Source organism: Artemia franciscana, chromosome 18 (genome assembly GCF_032884065.1).
Source record: "Artemia franciscana chromosome 18, ASM3288406v1, whole genome shotgun sequence".
NCBI classification, from domain to species: Eukaryota; Metazoa; Arthropoda; class Branchiopoda; order Anostraca; family Artemiidae; genus Artemia; species Artemia franciscana.
The window spans coordinates 24,747,388-24,760,186 of NC_088880.1; positions in this window are offsets into that span (position 1 = coordinate 24,747,388).

The window sequence follows — 12,799 nt, forward strand, 5'->3', positions numbered from 1 at the left end:
GAATGTACATACAGACCGGGACACCGGGATACAAATGACGACCGGGACACAGGGAATATAAATGACGACCGGGACACAGGGACACAACTACAATGGGGACGCCGGGGGGCACAGGGGGATATAAATGACGACCGGGACACCGGGACACAAGGAATATAAATGACGCCCGGGACACTCAAAGAGAAATCACAGACTGGAACACCGGGACACAAATGACGACCGGGACACAGGGAATATAAATGACGACCGGGACACAGGGACATAACTACAAAGGGGACGCCGGGGTGCACAGGGGGATATATAAATGACGATGGCGACTCAGGGAATGGTCGATTAGCAATCACCATCAACAAAGCTCAAGGGCAATCATTAGAATCATGAGGTATAGATCTGAATACGGATTGTTTTCCCATGGACCATTATATGTTGCATGTTCAAGAGTCGGTAAACCTGACAATCTATTTATATGCACAGACAATGGGACAGCAAAGAATGTTGTATATTCGCAAGTTTTACGTAGTTAAAAACATATATATATATATATATATATATATATATATATATATATATATATATATATATATATACTAGCTGTTGGGGTGGCGCTTCGCGCCACCCCAACACCTAGTTGGTGGGGGCGCTTCGCGCCCCCCCCAAGCCCCCCCGCGCGCGTAAGTCGTTACGCGCCATTGTAGTTGTGTCCCTATGTCCCACCTGTGAATATAGATAGATATATATATATGGTTTTAACTACGTAAAACTTGCGAATATACAACATTCTTTGCTGTCCCATTGTCTTTGCATATAAATAGATTGTCAGGTTTACCGACTCTTGAACATGCAACATATAATGGTCCATGGGAAAACAATCTGTATTCAGATCTATACCTCATGATTCTAATGATTGCCCTTGAGCTTTGTTGATGGTGATTGCTAATCGACCATTCCCTGTCCCGGTGTCCCGGTCGTCATTTACATCCCCCTGTTTCCCCCGGTGTCCCCGTTGTAGTTGTGTCCCTGTGTCCCGGTCGTCATTTATATTCCCTGTGTCCCGGGTCCCGGTCGTCATTTGTATCCTGGTGTCCCGGTCTGTATATACATTCGTTTTTTAGTTTTGTTTTTCTCCTTTATTTTTTTCCTTTTTTTTTCTTTTTTAGCTTATTTAGATTTTTAGATTTTTTAGTTTTTTTTATTAGTTTTTAGTTTTTTTTTCTTTTTAGTTTTTTTGTCCCGGTCGTCATTTATATCCCCCTGTTTCCCCCGGTGTCCCCGTTGTAGTTGTGTCCCTGTGTCCCGGTCGTCATTTATATTCCCTGTGTCCCGGTCGTCATTTGTATCCCGGTGTACCGGTCTGTATATACATTCGTTTTTTAGTTTTGTTTTTCTCCTTTATTTTTTTCCTTTTTTTTTCTTTTTTAGTTTATTTAGATTTTTAGATTTTTTAGTTTTTTTATTAGTTTTTAGTTTTTTTTTCTTTTTAGTTTTTTTGTAGTTTTTACCTTCTTTTTAGTTTTGTTAATTTTTTTTTTTACTTGTGTCCTGGTCGTCATTTATACTCCCTGTGTCCCGGTGCTTTGTTGATTGCTAATCGAACATTCCTTTTGTCCTGGTCGCTTTCTCTTTGAGTGTCGTCATTTATTTTTTTCTTTTTAGTTCTTTTAGTTTTTACCTTTTTCAGTTTTTTTTAGTTTTTAGTTTTTTTAGTTTTTTACCTTTTTTTAGTTTTTAGTTTTTTTGTAGTTTTTGCCTTTTTTTTAGTTTTTTTAGTTTTTTAGCTTTTTATTAGTTTTTAGTTTTTTTTGTAGTTTTTGGCTTTTTTTAGTTTTTTTAGTTTTTTAGCTTTTTTATTTTTTTTATTAGTTTTTAGTTTTTTTTGTAGTTTTTGCCTTTTTTTAGTTTTTTTCAGTTTTGACGTCACCTGATCCAGTTTTTTCAGGTGACGTCACCTGATCCACGATCCACAGATCCACAGACAACTTATTTTTATATATATAGATAGTTTTTTTTTTTTACTTATGTCCTGGTCGTCATTTATACTCCCTGTGTCCCGGTGCTTTGTTGATTGCTAATCGAACATTCCTTTTGTCCTGGTCGCTTTCTCTTTGAGTGTCGTCATTTATTAGTTTTTTCCTTTTTTTTTTTTTAGTTTTTTATTGGTTTTTACCTTTATTTTAGCTTATTTTCAGTTTTTTCCTTTTTTTTAGTTTTTTTTTATTTTTTATTTTTTTTTTAGTTTTTTACCTTTTTTTAGTTTTTTTAGTTTTTTTAGTTTTTTAGCTTTTTTACTTTTTTTATTAGTTTCTAGTTTTTTTTTTGTAGTTTTTGCCTTTTTTTAGTTTTTTCAGTTTTTTTTTTAGTTTTTTATTGGTTTTTACCTTTATAGTTTTTTTAGTTTTTTAGCTTTTTTATTTTTTTTATTAGTTTTTAGTTTTTTTTGTAGTTTTTGCCTTTTTTTAGTTTTTTCAGTTTTGACGTCACCTGATCCAGTTTTTTCAGGTGACGTCACCTGATCCATCCATCCATCCACAGACAGACAACTTATTTTTATATATATAGATATATATATATATATATATATATATAGATATATATATATATATATATATATATATATATATATATATATATATATATATAGATATATATATATATATATATATATATATATATATATATATATATATATATATATATATATATATATATATATATATATATATCTATCTATATTCACAGGTGGGACATAGGGACACAACTACAATGGCACGTAACTAATATGGTGCGTAACGACTTACGCGCGCGGGGGGGCTTGGGGGGGGGGGCGCGAAGCGCCCCCACCAACTAGGCGTTGGGGTGGCGCGAAGCGCCACCCCAACAGCTAGTATATATATATATATATATATATAAATATATATATATATATATATATATCTATATATATAAAAATAAGTTGTCTGTGTGTGGATCTGTGGATCTGTGGATCAGGTGTGACGTCGTGTTTGTCCGCATATGACGTCTGAATTATTTCACACTAATACAAAAGAAGAAAAAAACTAAAAAAGGTAAAAACTACAAAAAAAACTAAAAAGAAAAAAAAAACTAAAAAAGCTAAAAAACTAAAAAAAACTAAAAAAAAGGTAAAAATCTAATAACTAAAAAAAAACTGAAAAAAATAAAAAAAGGCAAAAACTACAAAAAAAATAAAAACTAATAAAAAAACTAAAAAAGCTAAAAAACTAAAAAAACTAAAAAAAACTAAAAAAAGGTAAAAAACTAAAAAAAACTAAAAACTAAAAAAGAAAAAAACTAAAAAAAAGGAAAAAACTGAAAAATAAAAGAGAAAAAGAAAACTAAAAAATATGAATAAATATATATAAAAATAAGTTGTTTGTGGGTTATGTCTGTCTGTCTGTCTGTCGAGTGACGTCGTGTTTGTCCGCATATGACGTCTGAATTATTTCACACTAATACAAAAGAAGAAAAAAAACTAAAAAAGGTAAAAACTACAAAAAAAACTAAAAAGAAAAAAAACTAAAAAAGCTAAAAAACTAAAAAAAGGCAAAAACTAAAAAAAACAAACTAAAAACTAATAAAAAAACTAAAAAAGCTAAAAAACTAAAAAAACTAAAAAAAACTAAAAAAAGGTAAAAAACAAAAAAAAAACTAAAAACTAAAAAAGAAAAAACTAAAAAAAAGGAAAAAACTGAAAAATAAGAGAAAAAGAAAACAAAAAAATATTAATAAATATAAAAAATATAAATATAAATATAATATAAATTAGCAATCAACAAAGCACCGAGACACAAATGACGACCGGGACACAGGGAGTATAAATGACGACCAGAAGGAGAAAAACAAAACTAAAAAACGAATGTATATACAGACCGGGATACCGGGATACAAATGACGACCGGGACCTGTGTCCCTGTGTCCCGGTCGTCATTTATATTCCCTGTGTCCCGGTCGTCATTTGTATCCCGGTGTACCGGTCTGTATATACATTCGTTTTTTAGTTTTGTTTTTCTCCTTTATTTTTTTCCTTTTTTTTTCTTTTTTAGTTTATTTAGATTTTTAGATTTTTTAGTTTTTTTATTAGTTTTTAGTTTTTTTTTCTTTTTAGTTTTTTTGTAGTTTTTACCTTCTTTTTAGTTTTGTTAATTTTTTTTTTTACTTGTGTCCTGGTCGTCATTTATACTCCCTGTGTCCCGGTGCTTTGTTGATTGCTAATCGAACATTCCTTTTGTCCTGGTCGCTTTCTCTTTGAGTGTCGTCATTTATTTTTTTCTTTTTTAGTTCTTTTAGTTTTTACCTTTTTTAGTTTTTTTTAGTTTTTAGTTTTTTTAGTTTTTTACCTTTTTTTAGTTTTTAGTTTTTTTGTAGTTTTTGCCTTTTTTTTAGTTTTTTTAGTTTTTTAGCTTTTTTATTAGTTTTTAGTTTTTTTTGTAGTTTTTGGCTTTTTTTAGTTTTTTTAGTTTTTTAGCTTTTTTATTTTTTTTATTAGTTTTTAGTTTTTTTTGTAGTTTTTGCCTTTTTTTAGTTTTTTCAGTTTTGACGTCACCTGATCCAGTTTTTTCAGGTGACGTCACCTGATCCACGATCCACAGATCCACAGACAACTTATTTTTATATATATAGATAGTTTTTTTTTTTTACTTATGTCCTGGTCGTCATTTATACTCCCTGTGTCCCGGTGCTTTGTTGATTGCTAATCGAACATTCCTTTTGTCCTGGTCGCTTTCTCTTTGAGTGTCGTCATTTATTAGTTTTTTCCTTTTTTTTTTTTAGTTTTTTATTGGTTTTTACCTTTATTTTAGCTTATTTTTCAGTTTTTTCCTTTTTTTTAGTTTTTTTTTATTTTTTATTTTTTTTTTAGTTTTTTACCTTTTTTTAGTTTTTTTAGTTTTTTTAGTTTTTTAGCTTTTTTACTTTTTTTATTAGTTTCTAGTTTTTTTTTGTAGTTTTTGCCTTTTTTTAGTTTTTTCAGTTTTTTTTTTAGTTTTTTATTGGTTTTTACCTTTATAGTTTTTTTAGTTTTTTAGCTTTTTTATTTTTTTTATTAGTTTTTAGTTTTTTTTGTAGTTTTTGCCTTTTTTTAGTTTTTTCAGTTTTGACGTCACCTGATCCAGTTTTTTCAGGTGACGTCACCTGATCCATCCATCCATCCACAGACAGACAACTTATTTTTATATATATAGATATATATATATATATATATATATAGATATATATATATATATATATATATATATATATATATATATATATATATATATATATATATATAGATATATATATATATATATATATATAGATATATATATATATATATATATATATATATATATATATATATATATATATATATATATATATATATCTATATATATAAAAATAAGTTGTCTGTGGATGGATGTGTGGATGGATGTGTGGATGGATGTGTCAGGTGACGTCACCTGAAAAAACTGGATTAGGTGACGTCAAAACTGAAAAAACTAAAAAAAGGCAAAAACTACAAAAAAAACTAAAAACTAATAAAAAAAATAAAAAAGCTAAAAAACTAAAAAAACTATAAAGGTAAAAACCAATAAAAAACTAAAAAAAAAACTGAAAAAACTAAAAAAAGGCAAAAACTACAAAAAAAAACTAAAAACTAATAAAAAAAGTAAAAAAGCTAAAAAACTAAAAAAACTAAAAAAACTAAAAAAAGGTAAAAAACTAAAAAAAATAAAAAATAAAAAAAAACTAAAAAAAAGGAAAAAACTGAAAAATAAGCTAAAATAAAGGTAAAAACCAATAAAAAACTAAAAAAAAAAAGGAAAAAACTAATAAATGACGACACTCAAAGAGAAAGCGACCAGGACAAAAAACTAAAAAAAAAGGCAAAAACTACAAAAAAACTAAAAACTAATAAAAAAAATAAAAAAGCTAAAAAACTAAAAAAACTAAAAAAAGGTAAAAAACTAAAAAAACTAAAAACTAAAAAAAAACTAAAAAAGGTAAAAACTAAAAGAACTAAAAAAGAAAAAAATAAATGACGACACTCAAAGAGAAAGCGACCAGGACAAAAGGAATGTTCGATTAGCAATCAACAAAGCACCGGGACACAGGGAGTATAAATGACGACCAGGACACAAGTAAAAAAAAAAATTAACAAAACTAAAAAGAAGGTAAAAACTACAAAAAAACTAAAAAGAAAAAAAAACTAAAAACTAATAAAAAAACTAAAAAATCTAAAAATCTAAATAAACTAAAAAAGAAAAAAAAAGGAAAAAAATAAAGGAGAAAAACAAAACTAAAAAACGAATGTATATACAGACCGGTACACCGGGATACAAATGACGACCGGGACACAGGGAATATAAATAACGACCGGGACACAGGGACACAACTACAACGGGGACACCGGGGGAAACAGGGGGATATAAATGACGACCGGGACAAAAAAACTAAAAAGAAATAAAAACTAAAAACTAATAAAAAAAACTAAAAAATCTAAAAATCTAAATAAGCTAAAAAAGAAAAAAAAAGGAAAAAAATAAAGGAGAAAAACAAAACTAAAAAACGAATGTATATACAGACCGGGACACCGGGATACAAATGATGACCGGGACCCGGGACACAGGGAATATAAATGACGACCGGGACACAGGGACACAACTACAACGGGGACACCGGGGGAAACAGGGGGATAACCTGACAATCTATTTATATGCAAAGACAATGGGACAGCAAAGAATGTTGTATATTCGCAAGTTTTACGTAGTTAAAACCATATATATATATATATATCTATATTCACAGGTGGGACATAGGGACACAACTACAATGGCGCGTAACTATTATGGCGCGTAACGACTTACGCGCGCGGGGGGGCTTGGGGGGGGCGCGAAGCGCCCCCACCAACTAGGTGTTGGGGTGGCGCGAAGCGCCACCCCAACAGCTAGTATATATATATATATATATATATCTATCTATATTCACAGGTGGGACATAGGGACACAACTACAATGGCACGTAACTAATATGGTGCGTAACGACTTACGCGCGCGGGGGGGCTTGGGGGGGGGGGGGCGCGAAGCGCCCCCACCAACTAGGCGTTGGGGTGGCGCGAAGCGCCACCCCAACAGCTAGTATATATATATATATATATATAAATATATATATATATATATATATATCTATATATATAAAAATAAGTTGTCTGTGTGTGGATCTGTGGATCTGTGGATCAGGTGTGACGTCGTGTTTGTCCGCATATGACGTCTGAATTATTTCACACTAATACAAAAGAAGAAAAAAACTAAAAAAGGTAAAAACTACAAAAAAAACTAAAAAGAAAAAAAAACTAAAAAAGCTAAAAAACTAAAAAAAACTAAAAAAAAGGTAAAAATCTAATAACTAAAAAAAAACTGAAAAAAATAAAAAAAGGCAAAAACTACAAAAAAAATAAAAACTAATAAAAAAACTAAAAAAGCTAAAAAACTAAAAAAACTAAAAAAAACTAAAAAAAGGTAAAAAACTAAAAAAACTAAAAACTAAAAAAGAAAAAAACTAAAAAAAAGGAAAAAACTGAAAAATAAAAGAGAAAAAGAAAACTAAAAAATATGAATAAATATATATAAAAATAAGTTGTTTGTGGGTTATGTCTGTCTGTCTGTCTGTCGAGTGACGTCGTGTTTGTCCGCATATGACGTCTGAATTATTTCACACTAATACAAAAGAAGAAAAAAAACTAAAAAAGGTAAAAACTACAAAAAAAACTAAAAAGAAAAAAAACTAAAAAAGCTAAAAAACTAAAAAAAGGCAAAAACTAAAAAAAACAAACTAAAAACTAATAAAAAAACTAAAAAAGCTAAAAAACTAAAAAAACTAAAAAAAACTAAAAAAAGGTAAAAAACAAAAAAAAAACTAAAAACTAAAAAAGAAAAAACTAAAAAAAAGGAAAAAACTGAAAAATAAGAGAAAAAGAAAACAAAAAAATATTAATAAATATAAAAAATATAAATATAAATATAATATAAATTAGCAATCAACAAAGCACCGAGACACAAATGACGACCGGGACACAGGGAGTATAAATGACGACCAGAAGGAGAAAAACAAAACTAAAAAACGAATGTATATACAGACCGGGATACCGGGATACAAATGACGACCGGGACACAGGGAATATAAATGACGACCGGGACACAGGGACACAACTACAATGGGGACGCCGGGGGGCACAGGGGGATATAAATGACGACCGGGACACCGGGACACAAGGAATATAAATGACGCCCGGGACACTCAAAGAGAAATCACAGACTGGAACACCGGGACACAAATGACGACCGGGACACAGGGAATATAAATGACGACTGGGACACAGGGACATAACTACAAAGGGGACGCCGGGGTGCACAGGGGGATATATAAATGACGATGGCGACTCAGGGAATGGTCGATTAGCAATCACCATCAACAAAGCTCAAGGGCAATCATTAGAATCATGAGGTATAGATCTGAATACGGATTGTTTTCCCATGGACCATTATATGTTGCATGTTCAAGAGTCGGTAAACCTGACAATCTATTTATATGCACAGACAATGGGACAGCAAAGAATGTTGTATATTCGCAAGTTTTACGTAGTTAAAAACATATATATATATATATATATATATATATATATATATATATATATATATATATATATATATATATATATATATATATATATATATATATATATATATATATATATATATATATATATATATATATATATATATATATATATATATATATATATATATATATATATATATATATATATATATATATATATATCTATATTAACAGGTGGGACATAGGGACACAACTACAATGGCGCGTAACTAATATGGCGCGTAACGACTTACGCGCGCGGGGGGGCTAGGGGGGGGCGCGAAGCGCCCCAACCAACTAGGTGTTGGGGTGGCGCGAAGCGCCACCCCAACAGCTAGTATATATATATATATATCTATATTCACAGGTGGGACATAGGGACACAACTACAATGGCGCGAAACTAATATGGCGCGTAACGACTTACGCGCGCGGGGGGGCTTGGGGGGGGGGGGCGCGAAGCGCCCCCACCAACTAGGTGTTGGGGTGGCGCGAAGCGCCACCCCAACAGCTAGTAGTTTATAATTATTAGTAGTAACAGTAGTAGCAGTAGTATTAATAGTAGCAGCAGCAGGTACATTTTTTCTTTTGTGGTCAACTGAACATCCCACTCATGATATTTTTTCAATATCCTCAGCTTTAGTAGTACTCACTATAGAAGTAGTAGTTTTAGTTATAGCAATGGTAGTAGTAATAGTAGTTGTGGTTGCAGTAGAAGTAGTAATAGTAACTTGCAAATATTGCCTTTTTGGTCTATTGATCATCTCCCTTGTCATATCCTGGAAGTCCAAATTAATATACTCAGTCATTCCTGAGTTACATCTTTTTGGTAAGACATGTACACATAACTTTGTTTTGATTTAGTTCAACACTCTCCTCAACATTCCCTGAAAGACTCATCTCAATGCCCTCCGTATTTTGGGAAAGTAGAAGAAAAATATGCAGAACTTTTCTCAATAACATATATATATAAACAATGAACAAATTGCCTAACTTACAGCCCTTTCCCTGATGCCTCGGAGGTGGGGGGAACATCCCCTAACGCATAATTACTGAACCATTCAACAATGCTGAAAAATTGATGTCTCTAAACTTTGTTTGGATGTTGAGTGAAATGATGGGGGGGGGGGGGGGTTGCTCTCGAATTTAAAAAGGGCACTAAAGTTCCAATTTCAATTAAACGAGACCCGTCTGAAATTTATACGACCTCCCATTCCATAAAAAAATTTTATGTCCTAGGGCATAACTTAAAGCCCTTGCCCCAGGGATCTAGGGATTGTGTCAACCGTGGAGGCATTGTTATATGTTCCTTCGACTACTTTAAACAAAATGGCAATCGCGCAATTTCAAGAGTGAAAAAAGGGTAGGTGGGGAAGGGACTAGTTGACCTTCATTACTTTTGACTCTTGAAAGGGAACTAGAACTTTCAATTTTAACCAAATGAGCCACCTCTAAAATTTAAACAACCATCCTTTCTACAAGAATCTTAAATACTTTAGGGGCATATTTTAAAACCGTCGCTCATAGGGTCTAGTGGTTTGTATCAACCCCAAAAGCCTTGTTACATGATCTTTGTAATATTTTGAATAAAAGGAGTGTCTCAAAGTCTCTATTAGATACATCTCGGGAAAATACGACGTGTGTGTTTGTGTGGGGAGGGGGGGGGGTAGCTGTGCATCGATCACTTCGACTCTTAAAAATGGCACTAAAACTTCTGATTACCGATCCAATGATTCCCCTCCAAATTATATACGACTACCTTTTCTATAAATAGCTTTATGTCCCCCCAGGGCATAACTTACAACCTTCGCCCCTCAGGCTCTGTAGTTTCTGTCAACCCCAAAAGCCTTGCTGTATGATATTTGGACTATTTTGAATAAAATATCCATCTCAAAATTTATATTGAATGCATTTCAGGAAAACACGACGTATGTGGGGGGGGGGTGCTGCCCTCTGTTCACTTTTACTCTTAAAAACGACACTAAAAACTTATCATTACCGATTCAATTGGTCCCCTTCAAAGTATATGTGACCATCCTTTCTATAAAACCTTCTATGTCCCCATTTCATAACTTATAACCCTTTCCCTGAGAGCTGCGGGGGTGGGGGTCTATTCCTCAAAGATATGACGTCCAGACCCTTCAACTATGATGAACAAAATTGCTATCTCCAAATTTTTAAAAATAAGGTAAAAAAGGGAAAATATAAGGTGTGGGGGAGGGGGTTTCCGCCCTCTAATCACTTTGAATCTAAAAAAAGTGCACTATAGCTTCTGATTACAAATCCAATGAGTCCCTTCAGAAGTTAATACACCCACCCTTTCTATAAAAACCTTATATCCTCCCAGGGCACAACTTACAATCCTAAGGGCTCTGGGGTGGTTGTCATCCTCAAAGACATAATTTATGGACTTTCTGGACTATGTTGGACAAAATGGCCATCTCAAAATTTTGATTGGATATGTTGGGGGAAATTACGGCGTGGGAGAGTTTTTGTTGCCCTCTAATCACTTTTGACTACTGAAAAGGGCACTAGCCCTTTGACTTTCCATTTGAATGAGCCTTTTTCGAAGTTTCTGCGATAACTCCCTCGACACGAAGTGCCCTGCTTAAAAAAAAAACATTATGTCAACATCGTTCTTTACTTAGGCCGCGCTATTGCACTGCCTATGATAATGTTTATTTAATATGTAAATTTTCTATGGAGTTGGAAAGATTTGTTGATTTTTTCTAAAGAAAATCGCTAAGGATAGTTTAGATACTCGCTTGATGAACCATAAGCTCAGCTAGAGTCGGTCCAGTTCTAAATGGGTACCTGGAGAAATCCAGGGGAGGTTTGCAGGAAGGTTGTGCGAAAGCACTGTATGGTAGGCTCCATCCCCTCTTGTGTTTTCTGCCTTTTGCTTTAGCTGTCCTGTGTCATATTTTGTAAATTTGCATGCCTTATAGATACTAAAAACGATACGACCACTCCTGGAGGGATGAGGAATGATGTAATTTGTGGTGTTGAAATGTACTCTGAATGTACTAATAAATATGACGTCATTCATATTATCTATATATATAAAAATAAGTTGTCTGTCCGTTACGCCAGATTATATCTTCTATATATATAAAAGAAAACAAACTAGAATGTAAAAACTGGAAATTGCATAAATATTTCGAAATATTTTGACAATAGATTAAAGTAATTCGAAAAAAGAAAAATGGTAAAAAAACTAAAAAAAAACTAAAAAGAAAAAACTAAAAAGAAAAAACTAAAAAAAAATAAAAAATTAAAAAAAATAAAAAAAGAAAAAACCTAAAAAGAAAAAACGTAAAAAAAAATAAAAAAGATAAAAAACTAAAAAGAAAAAAAACTTAAAAAAGCTGAAAAACTAAAAAAAAGAAAAAAACTAAAAAAACTGGGAATTGCACAAATATTTCAATATATTTTGACAATAGATTAAAGTAATTCGAAAACCTTAAAACAGATACCCCATTATCGAGGTTTAATATAAATTGTTGGAGCTTTAGCATGCTTGGCACGTAAAGATTTTTCCAAGTGTCAATGTTAGAATGAACATTGACAAATTGAAGAAAACAAATCAATAAAAAGAAGAAACTAAAAAAAAGAAAAAACTAAAAAAGAAAAAAAAACTAAAGAAGAAACTGTATCTATATGTATAAAAATAAGTTGCATATATGCATGTTTGTTTGTTTATGGGTTTGCATTTGACGGCATTATAAGTATATAAGGTTTTGTATATGACGTCATTATAAGATGACACTACAGACCAGGACACCGGGACACAAATGACGACCGGGACACAGGGAATATAAATGACGACCGGGACACTCAAAGAGAAATTACAGACCGGGACACCGGGACACAAATGACGACCGGGACACAGGGACACAACTACAACGGGGACGCCGGGGGCACAGGGGGATATAAAAATGACGACGGGGACACAGGGAATGTTTGATTAGCAATCACCGTCAACAAAGCTCAAGGGCAATCGTTAGAAAAATGCGGTATAGATCTGAATACGGATTGTTTTCCCATGGACAATTATTATGTTGCATGTTCAAGAGTTGGTAAACCTGACAATCTATTTATATGGACAGACAATGGGACAGCAAAGAATGTTGCATATTTGCATGTTTTAC